The following is a 12051-nucleotide window of genomic DNA, read 5'->3' as shown; positions in this document are numbered from 1 at the left end:
TTGATGTACATGTGCAGTGATTCTTACTGAGCTGGAAAAGCTCATATTTCCTTCTTATTTTTTTTCAGACTCACGGGATGCTTAGTTTGGATGGTTTGGGCGAGAGCAAATTAAAACTGAAGCCTTTAGTAATTCAGCTAGCTTAAATTCTCTGATACCAATGAACATTTGAATAATTGTATGGAACAAGTTTACGTTTGATTTGAAGTTGTGATTCGATTGATTGATTTGGTATTTACTTGGTTATTTAAAATTTTGAAGTGTTAAATTATTAGGCCTTACATGATCCTCAGGGCGCTGCTCTAGGGTTTGTGTGGCCGTGTCACGTGCCCAACTCACATGCTGGGTTTGGGGTGTGACAATATAGAATTAGGATAAAAGAAATAGACATGCCATAGCAGGTAGCACATTAACAATGAGGATTTGGCAGGTCAAAAAATTGACATCCTACCTTGAAAGTGGGTAAAAATTTAGTAGGTATACCTCACCAACTAGAAAGTAGCTAACTAGCTTGAGATCATCATAATTGCGAATGATGTCAAACCAACCTAGAGCCTGATAACAAGTCTTGAGATATCAATATCTGTCAAACCATGCAGCTTCTGAGCTTTTGAGTGTCCCAACAAAAATCCAGTTGATTCTCTAATCTCCCTTAACCCCTCTTTTACCTGATTTTCAGCTCAACAATTTTCATTTTCTTCCTTTATCATATTCATAGGCACAGCATCTTAACTTTTGTATCCATTGCCTGGCTTCCAACTTCATGTCATTGAGCTGCCTCATTCGTAAGACTGCTAAACATCTCACAACATAAATTTCTAATCACCTGTGTAACTTCTCATATATATTACAGTTGTAATATGCAAACATGTTTGAACATGTTATCATACACAATCAACCACATGCCCCATCAATCACATCATCAACTCAATCTTGACCATAACCACCAAGCCTTATACCATCTATATGGGAAATCAAGCTATAATCCTCCGACTCTAACACACCACTCTCACTTACACAAGCTGCTCGACCATAAGATGTATAGGGCTCACCTAAGAAAGATTTGTCAAGTTTGAGAAACCAAGAGCTTCAAGTTTAAGGATGCTTTAGAACCAGCAATCAAACTTTCAGCAACTTTCTTTTTAGGGCATTAAAGTTCTGATGAAGGAAACCTGAGCAAGGAAGGGACTTGCCATGAAATCTTGAAGGCCATTTTGCTATTATGATGACCTACTTTATCAAGTTTAAGCTCATGAAACCTAGAAGCAAACCTCACGATTCCAGCAGAGTCTAAACAAAGAAGAGATCATGCAATTGGAAATTTAATTAATTTTCAGTTCATCGGGCTCTATTTTCTGTTGTTAGTTGTTATTTTCCCTTTTTTCTGATGTATGGTTGATGTTAGAGCATGTAGTCTCAAGATTTGAGGGCTTAGGTGAGTTGGATTTGGCAATTTAATAAGGGTCAAATCACCTTAACTTTAAGTGTGGGGCCCATGAAGGGACCATCTTACCAAAATAAGAAGAAAGAAGGGAACAAGAGGTACAGTTGGTGGATCGAAGCCTTAGAGGTGTCTGTATTCAAGATGTGTAATAACCCAGAAATAAAAATAATAATAATAATAACAGAGGAGGAGGAAGACTTCTAATCGGAGTCTTCTTCCTTTCTGTTTTCAGGCAAAATCGGACTCGAGGAGTCCGATTAGGATAGAAAATCTTCTCTATAAAGATCTCCCGTTCCCCCTTAGGATCTTTCAACAAAAATTTCGAAGAAAAATCGAGGGATTTGAGAGATTTTCTCAAGGAATACCGTGGGTGGTTGATCGGAAGAGAGGGGGGTCGTCGGAGCTATCTTTGGACGGTGGAGCAAGGTATTCCTCTTCTCCTTTTTATTCTCCAGTCACCAGTGTATTTGGAAGCCGGCGAGATGTCGGTTCGGGCTCAAACAGGGACACCCCTGTTTACATTTTGTTTTTTTTTTCTCCCCCGTGTGCCACCGGCAACAGCCATCGTTGGGGCTGTCACTGCGTCGCCGTCGGTTGCTGTCGGAGCGTGGCCGGAGTCGGCCCTCCTTAGCCGCTTGAGGGAGAGAGGAGATGGACGGGGATGATGCCCCTGTTTTGTCCCAAAGGAACCCACGGGAAGAAAAGAAGGAAGAAGAAGAAAAGAAGAAGAAGAAGAAAGCAAAAGAAAAAGAAAAAGAAAAAGAAAAGGAAAAAAGAGAAAAAGAAATAAAAAGAAAAAGAAAAAGAGAAAGAAAAAAATAAAAATAAAATAAAAAGAAGAAGAAGAAAAAAAAAATTTCTCTCCTCTCTTTACCTTCTCTCTTCAGTTTCTCTCTCTAGATTCTCTCTCTATTTTCTCTCTCTAGATCTTTCTCTCTTTTTGTGGATTTTATCTCTCTAGAATCTTTCTACTTTCTCTCTGATTGCATCATGAACCCTAGGATATATTTGAAATAAAAATATGATGAATTGAGATTGCTCCGAAATTCATGCAGTAGATCTGATCTCAGTCCGATTCTATTTAAAATTTGTAACACTTGATTCATATTGAGTCACCCTGATAGGACCTATGATGATCTCGATCATGATTGCCTCATCTGAAGGATACGAAGATTTCTCTCTCCACTTTCTCTCTCTACTTTCTCTCTCTAAAATTTTCTCTCTCTTCATGGATTTTCTCTCTCTAGAAGTCTTATGGATCAGTAGAGGATCCTGATACATAGACAAGTCCTAATTTTGACTAATCCTAAGAGAGATCCTCGATCTGTGTTATTAGGATCGATTATCGATAATTTTCTCCATATATATGATTTTTATATTGATCAGGGTTATGAAGAGATGATTGTCTGCATATGATATCAAGTAAAATATTTTGTTAAAGACATTCATAAATTAAAGAAGAACATTGATTTCTGTGCTTGGATCAGTCATCGATAAAGGTAAGAATTCCTGTACATGATCACCATTATATATATGCTATTTTACTGTTGGCCTTGCATTATTGGTTTTGTATCGTCGGATTTGAGATCGATGAATTTATTATACCTGAGATACTGTTATTTGATTTTGAGCATTAGTATGTTATGTCAATATATATATGTATCAGAGATTGATGGCATGATTATATGGATATGACATATCTGAATTGATCATAATACAAGTCGGAATTGATTTGATGAAATCAACACATAATGATTAAATGAAAAGAAAGAGATATATAGTATGGACTAGTCTTGTCATGTGGAACAGCCCACCAGGAGCTTATGCTTGGGACAGCCCCCACTGGCTTACAGGTGGATCAGCCGGCCAGGAGCTCATGCCTGGGACAGCCCGCCGGAGCTTATGCCTGGGACAGCCTCTCACGGACTTTCGTACGTGGGACAGCCGGCCAGGAGCTCATCCTGGGACAGTCTTGAAAGACTTTTTAAATGGATTCGATCCGGATGATGACTGAGGTATAGAATTGGATAGTCCAGAATCAAAAAGAAAAGGTTAAAAATTATGTGATTATGAAAGGAGAAATGAAAGATAAGACATGAAATAATTGTTGAATAAAAGGGGTTTCACCTGTTAACATATGATGATGCATCTATTTTAACAAGACAGAAATTTATGGATGTTTACATTATTCTGGACATTGAACATGAGATTTTATATTTTATTGCTTATCCTTATTTTCAGACTATATTACTATATCAGTGTGATATGGGAATTCTTACTGGGCTATAAAGCTCACACCTCTTCATCTTTCTTTTTTCTTCTCAGAGTTACAGGATGCTTATGATTGGCTGTGGCCTAGATTTATGAGTGAGCAGAAGGATAAATAAGAGTGTCATAGTATCTGATCAGAGAATTGAAGAATTTAAATTGTAATTGTGCAAGATTTTATGAATTATTGTTGAAATAAATTATTATGGATGTTAAGATTGTAACGATTTAATTTGGCCTTGCATATTCTTTAGGGCTTGCTCTAAGGAGTGTGCGGCCATCACGTATCCGATCCGGGTGTTAGGTTCGGGGCGTGACAAGATGAGATGGTCTCATACTCTGAACTGTTGTTGAAACTGATGCAAAAGGGCAACAAATCAGCAATCCATGCAAGACATCAGAACCTATAATCATACATGTATCATAATTTGGCTGAACCAGACATCAGAACCTAAACCACCATGGCAAGTTGATAGCGAGAAACATTTTCAGACAAACCTACGGGAATAGAATGATGAATTAAGATTAAAAGGTTCCTACCCTCCAGATTAAGTCCCCCACAATCATGTTCCCAAACCAAAATTTAGAAAGAAAAAAGAAGATCAATGAGAAAACTCAAAGAAACACACCACAGAATTAGCTACTACTATATTCGTCCTATTACTTAACAACAATAGAAAAATAAAAGCATCCAAGAAACATATGCAAACAACAAGTAATGAGCAACCATGCAACCTAAACAAGAACATCACACAACCATATTCATGTTATTTAATTTGATCAGAGTCTTATATCCAAATGAATTATACTCAATTTGCAAGCTTTACAGCTACATTTGGGCCCAAGAACTAACCATTTGAATGAAAGACCCCGAACATCAGCCGCAGCCCAAACACACCACCTGCAATTCCCCGACGACAACACTAACAATCATTCCCACAAAAATACCTTTTCTGACGAAAATTGGACGAATTCCACAAGAACAGAATCCAAAAAATCGTACCTTCCCACGAGGTTCGGCCCCACACAAGTCTGACAGGGGCCTCGCACTGCATTTCTGCCATTATCATGACCCTCAACGCCTTCAAGAACCCATCTTTCATGAAAAATTCCACAAAAATGGAGGATAAGTCAATTTTTAATTATTAATTTGGAAAATATCAGCAGAAAAAAACAAGCCCAAGGACTTCGGGAGGCCCGTTCTGAAGGTCTTGAGGTCGGGCATCAGGCGGAGCTGCGGATGACGCCATGGCCAGACCAGAGCACCCAGGCGGGCCAAACCCTTGCGGGAATTGTGACCGAAGAGGGAGATTGGATTCTTCTTTCCCACCAGTAGGAGGGAGAGAGATGGTAATTTTTTTACAGATAATTAGAGATGACAATGGATAAGATTTAGATCAGATATTGTACTATCTATTCTTAAATTCCAATCTAATACTCTATATTCAAATCCTATCCAATACCCGATCGGATAAGAAAAGAGATATCCATCCCCATATCCAATGGATTCGGAGAGACCCACGGATAATCTATTTCTCCATATCCAATCCATACCCGCCCCATACCTATCCCATATCTAAAAAAATAAACAATCAAAATAATTTTATGCATATTATCAATCAAAACAAAATTACCAATGCAACATAAAACATAATTTATAAGTCTAGATTTATAAAAATCAAATATAAAAATAAAATTACAATTCAATATAGAATATATAAACAACTAAAATAATTTTATGCATATTATCAACCAAAACAGAATTATAAACACATACATTCGGGTATGGGTTTGGATATTATCCATATCTGTAGGTTCGGATCGAGTTTGGGTTTGGATAAAAAATAGCACTATCTATATCATATCCATATCCATGCTACAGTTTTGGGGTTTTATTCAAATCCAAATCAAACTCGGTCAAATTTTATTTTTTGGATTTGATCAAATTTGAATAGGATGTATATCTATCAGATCGGATCGATTTTATCATTCCTACAGATAATGACGGAGGAAAAAAAAATGCTAAAGAAGCTCTTGGAATCAGAAACCGCTGCTTTAAACATTTGGCATGATTACGGTGCAGTGTTCTTATAGAGGAATTGGATTGACATGAAGATTTTCTATCTGTTTCACAAGTATTGATAGATGGATTCGTAGACTGACGCACTGAATAATGTTATAATTTGTGAATTATGGAATTAATTTTTTAGTCATTAATTTAATAATTTAAAAACCTAAATTTTGGTTAGGTGTAATTGAAAAGGAATGGTTCTACCATTGTTTATCTAGGATTCACATAAACCACTCTCAACTAGGGATAGCAAAAATCGATCTGATTTATCAATCCAATCCGTATTCGACCTATTTTAAATAGTTTTGGATTTGCATTAAATGGATTCGGATCATAAACGGATTAACCTATTTAATCTGTTTAATAATTGGATCGGATTTAAATTTTAGACAGCTGATCTATTTAATCCATTTAATAAATAGGTTGAATCAGATCGGATCGGATTCTAACCCATTTAACCCATAATAGCAGGATCCTTTAGGGGCTTTAGGCTTTAGGGGTTCCGACTTCCGACTTTTGGGTTTGGTCATTCGACGGTTCCGCTGTTTGCCACTTTGGTCCCATTCTATTTTTTTATCCCATCTCGTTCTTGACTCTCGACGCTCTAGGATTTTCTCCTTCGGTCATCCATAACTCCACTCCTTCGGTGGCCACCGATGGATGCTTCCACCTCCTCAGGTGCTTCCATCCTCCCTCGATTTTCTTCCTCTTTTAGTTTTTTCTTTCGGTCCTTGAGAGGAGGTGCTTCATCGGCACTTGACGGATCTACTGTCTATGTCATTTTCTCTTCTTTTTTTTATTTCAGTAATCGGTGCCTTCTTCTCCAATGGCCGTCGTCGAGTGGGCTTATACGGTTGTGTCGTTTAGTGTTTTGACCGCTCGAGATCTAAGATTTTTCTTCTTTTTCCTCTTTCGATGGCCGATACCTTCTTCCTCAATAGCCATCGCCGAGAGGGTTTGCACGATTGTGCCGCTTGGTGCCTTGACTGCTCGAGATCTAGAATTTTTCTCCTTTTTCTCTTTTCATAGCCAGTGCCTTCTTGTCCAACGACCGTCATCGAGAGAGCTTGTGCAATTGTACCGCTTGGTGCCTTGGCTGCTCGAGATCTAGGATTTTCCTTCCTTTTCTCCTTTCGGTGGCCCGTGCCCTTTCTTCCCCAATGACCGTCGCTGAGGGGGGTTGGTCGCTTGAGATCTTGAATTTTTTTCTCTTTTTCCTCCTTTCGTGCTTTCTTAATCCTTTCCAGATATTTTTTTTATTTTTTTCCTCCCATTAGTTTTGTATTCTGTTTTGTATTATTTTGAGTTTTGATTTCTATTTTTTATGCTAAATGTCAAAATGTGCAGAGATTTTTTTAAGGTTTGTGTAGGGAGGCTATGACGATTTTGGAATATCTTTTTTTGCTGATTCAACTGTTTCTAACAGTAATAATTTTGGACGGCCTTCTTTTATAGGCAACCGATTGTTGTTGTTTTGATTTAGTTATAGATGAAATACTAAATATGAGCCTCCTCTTTTTTTTTCCTTCTTTGATGTTCTAACTGTTAAACGGGTTGGATCGGATCGGTTAAATAGATTATTCATCTAATAAGCAGGTTAAACAATAAACAAATTAAATAGATTGGATCAGTTAAACAGGTTAACTGTCTAATAAACAGGTTAAATAGGTCGGATCGGATGATCTCTTTATTAAATGAGTTAGGTTGAGATTTGAAAATCTAACCTATTTAATAAACAGTTCGGGTTCAGATTTGATATTTTTTGATCCGATGTACATCTGACCTGACCTGTTTATGATCCGATCCGATCCAATTACCACCTCTACTCTCAACTTGACTTTAGAATACAACTCTAAGTCTGAGAGTGACATGCAATTCCTAAGTTTATGATTTTTCACATGGGACAGGTCCAAATAAAGTAACCTCCATGTTCAATATGGACTAACAAGATTGTTGGCCTCGATTGCTACCACTAGTTACAAGTTTAAGATGATGAATCTTTATAAAACATATTTCTAACCAACATTGGTCAAAATGCCTTGAACTATCTTGTTCAGCGATGAGGAATCAAGATCGTCTGTCCTATCAAGAACCCTCACCAAAAGCCTTCCTGTCAATTCGAGAACAGCTCAATTTGAGAGAGGCCTAATCCTATCTGCTTAAATAGCCCCACCCCCATTGCATCAATCTGAAACCCTTTAAAACCTCTCCTCCAGCCCCTTCGTCTCATCCTCCAGCCTCTTTCTCCCCACCTCCCTTCTCCTATGCAGACCCTTCGAAATCCTCACCTCACTCTTTCCTCCTCTCGCCACTATTGACACCCTTCTCCTCCTCCTCCTTTCAATAATCCTTGTCCTTCCCCGGCTACAGCCACCGGATCTTGGAGACTGTTCTTCTTCGACCATGGATTGATTTGTATCTCCATGTGAGTCCCCCAACCCCCCCTCTCTCTCCCGCTTCCTCTCCTTCTTTCTTTCCTTTTTCCCCCTCTCCCTCCCTCTCCTTCTAGCTCTCCCTCTTCCTCCCTATGGTTCCAGTACACTCAGTTCTATGCAATTCAAACCAATAGCATATTGCTAATCGACATACCTATCAGGATTAGTTTTTTCATCCTTGCTTCTAATATTAAATAGTTGAAAACCTGCGCATTGCGCGGGATCAGATGTACGAACATAACCTTCTTCTCGATTTGATCAGATTGAAAAAAAATATATATATAAATAATAAAATAATATTCATTCAAATTCTTAGGATCACTTCATATTCTCAACTATCTATATAAATAAATTTTAATTATAAAAATATAATAATATCATATATTAATAATATAATTTAATATGAAGAGGTGTCCTTTCTAGGTGGCACAACAAAACTCATTTGAGAAGCTAAGTTAACAACACTCTAATACTCCTTCACAAAGTATTGTTTTATATATATATATATATATATATATATATATATATATATATATATATATATATATATATATATATATATATATATATATATATGTGTGTGTGTGTGTGTGTGTGTGTGTGTGTGTGATTTGCATATATGGTTATGTACAATTTGATGGAGCCAATATGATTCCTAACTCGTTTACAAAATTAAGATAAGAAATAGTTAAAAAGTAAAATAGTATTTGTAAAATAGAAGACCTCATTTAAAGCTTTTAGCAGATTAAATGATTTCAAGCTTACAAAGCTGGTAGAACTATTGTATCCTGTTATGAGGGTTATCCCACCTCAGCTGATCATAAAACCAATCTCAACTTGAGATCACCAAAAATTCGACCTGATCAGAAAGTCGAGGTCACTAGAAAGCCAATCTGAATTGAAGGTCGAGTTCGTACAAAGTCGATCTGAATTAGAAACTGAATTCATATAAAGCAGATCTGAATTAAAAACTGAATGCCAATCTAAATTGGAGATTGAATGCTGATCTAACTCATTTCAGCTCATATAAACATCGATCTGAGCTATCTAAATTGACTTCTGATGAAATATTATGATCAGCTCATATATATATCGATCTAATCATCTCAGCTCATATAAATACTAACCTGACTCATTTTAGCTCATATAAATACCGATCTGAAGTATAGTATTATATATATCCGAGACATTTAGGGTCTCATATGATACTTGATTTCATCTTGATATTTTATCAAGGTGAACTATTACATTGACAGCCACAGTCATCCTGTTAAAGCCTGCCATGATCTCTACAACTAAGCTACAATTGACCATGATCTCACATACAGCTATACTACAACTCATCCCCAACTGGCACATACAGCTAAGTATGACCTCATTTTCAGCTAATATATACAGCTATACTCTAGCTCACTTATAGCTGGCCTCTAATGGCCTAACGAATTCTGTAGCTGACCTTTAACGGCCTAACAAACTCTTCCAATGGCCTCATCAGTCCCTCTATAAATAGAAGACTAAGAGATTCTTCAGGTAAGTTCTGACTCCTAAGTTCCAAATTCAAACTAGAGCTCAAACTAAAGGAAGACTCTGTCGTTGGGACTCTAGCTCCTACAAAGTCACAAACTTTCTGGCTTCTCACCTATCCTCCCGCTCTCTATTCTTTCATTTTTTTACCTCCTGCTCTCGAGGCTTGAATTGACTTAAGCATCAAAAGGTCAAGAATCGGTGGATCCCCATCTGATTTCTTGACTTATTTTATAAGATTTTTTGAAGGAGACTCGAATTGGACTACTACAGCAACTCCAGCACGGCTTAGTCTAATCTCTCCATCTGAGATTTTGAGTCTTGCAGTACCAAATTGGTACTAGAATGAGGGCCTTTGTCCAAAACTTTATAAAAAAATGATGAATCAGATGGTACAAAACAACTCTATGCCTTCACCATTTTTCTTTGGAGATGTGCCGAAAGCATTTTCTCCTGCACGTTAATAAAGAATGAGGGGTAGATGAAAGTTCTTTCTTGAAAAGGGCTTCAATAAAATTTTATTTAATATCTCATTTCTTATCTATAGGAAGTTAGATCCCTCTGTATAGTCTTATTAGGTCACACTATCTTATCATATCATCCTCAAAATTTAGAGCTGTCAACTCATGATATTAATGGAGACGGCCTCACGTACTATAAAGTGACAATACTTACCATTTAAAAAATCTAAAGACTAGACTCAATGCTCAAGAACATGAGAAGAGGCAGAAATATCATTTCTGGCCTCTTCTTTGATATTTCTGTCCTCTTCCTCTCTCAAGATCTTTCAATAGAATTCATAATTTAGTAATAAATTTTTAATTTTTTTTTTTATCAATAAATTTTTGAATGTATGAGTTAAAATAAAAATTATACAAAGATAAGAATCTGTTCAAACAAGATATCTATTTAAGAAAACTCCAAGTTCTGAGGATACGTGAGCAGTCCTTCCGTGACTTGGTTCTCCTGCACTTAATAATAGATGTAATGATGTCTGTCATATCATTTTACAGATAATACATTAAAAAAGAAAAACCTCACTCATGATCCTCGCCTGTCTGGTCTCAAATGCAGCAGAAGCCATCCTGCAAGCAACCCCTGAGTGGTTCGTGATCTCTACCGTATAGGTAACATGACCAAAAAAGGAAGAAGCCACTCCCACCGTCTGAAGCCATCTGTATGCCACCCGAACTCCCCGCGTCCACGAGCCCTTCCAGCGTCAATTTCGCCGGCGGTAGTGGGCTCCGCCGAATCAACAGTCCATGGCAGCTCGTCGTGGCCTTCTACTCGCCGCCCCACCGACGGCGGTGGGCTCCGCCGGGTTGATGGCTCTAGCGTTCTCCGACGTCCATAGGGCCTTTCGACGTCCAAACGCTGCCCAATCAACAACCTCTAGTGTCCAAACATCGCCCAATCAGCGATCCTTGGCGTCCGTGAGCCTCCTGCACGCCCATGCTCATGCCCAGCACCAAATCACGGTCGGAATGGTGGCACCCAGGGGCATCCTAGCATCCATGGGCCTTTCCGGCGTCAAAGGGCCGCCCGATCGGCGGCATCCCAGCATCCACGAGCCTCCAGACGCCTAACTCCGATGGCTCAGCAGCTTCTCGATGTCAATTCTTCCAGATCGATGGTACCCCGGAGCCAAACCATCCTTCCCCACCGGACAGACCGCATCCGCGCGCTCCCGGAGTCAAACCCCATCAGGTCGATAATTCTCCGACCTCAAAATTTTATAAATCGGCCACCAAATCCGCGTGCCCTTCCATATGCTTCCCACGTGAAACTCCAAAGCTCCATCTCTCTGAGCTCTCGCGCACCCACAGGTATTCCCGGGGCCAAACACCGACAGGTCGAAAACTCCCAGCCTTAATGCTCCACGCGACAATACCCCTGCTCCCATGACTTTCGACGCCGGGTTGGAAACTCCCGGCCTCAAAGATCCATGCACCCCCCGGCGTCAAATCCGCCGGACTGAAATTCCTTGTGCACCCGTGCGGAATCCGGGATCTCCCACACCTCCTGCGTCCTCCCCGGAGTCAATAACAAGCACCACTTGCGTTTCCCTGCGGCTCCTATCGCCAAGAGTCACTAATTTCTCGAACTTCCGTGCATCTTCCAGGCGGGACTTCAGTCGACTCGAAAGAGATCTCCGCGCCTAACTGACCTCAGACAAATCCGAGGTGACTTGAACAAGGTCGCATGAAGTTGACCTCGAAAAAATCCGAGGTGACCTGCAGGATCGTCCTGTTCGCTCTCTGTTATCATCCTCGAGTCAAGGCCACTAATGTCCACCCTTGGGCAGCACC

General features: G+C 39.1%; 1 long non-coding RNA gene across 1 annotated transcript; it reads left to right on the top strand.

Annotated features, from left to right (window-relative positions):
- Positions 1–1639: 1639 nt before the first annotated feature.
- LOC140858368 (uncharacterized) lies at positions 1640–3922 on the top strand. Its single transcript, XR_012141929.1, has 2 exons — positions 1640–1870; positions 2006–3922. It is a non-coding gene; the product is annotated as an uncharacterized lncRNA (long non-coding RNA).
- Positions 3923–12051: the final 8129 nt, after the last annotated feature.

Source organism: Elaeis guineensis, chromosome 6 (assembly GCF_000442705.2).
Source record: "Elaeis guineensis isolate ETL-2024a chromosome 6, EG11, whole genome shotgun sequence".
Classification (NCBI taxonomy): Eukaryota; Viridiplantae; Streptophyta; class Magnoliopsida; order Arecales; family Arecaceae; genus Elaeis; species Elaeis guineensis.
Note: the sequence above shows the minus strand (reverse complement) of the source record. Positions and strands in the feature narration are given on the sequence as shown.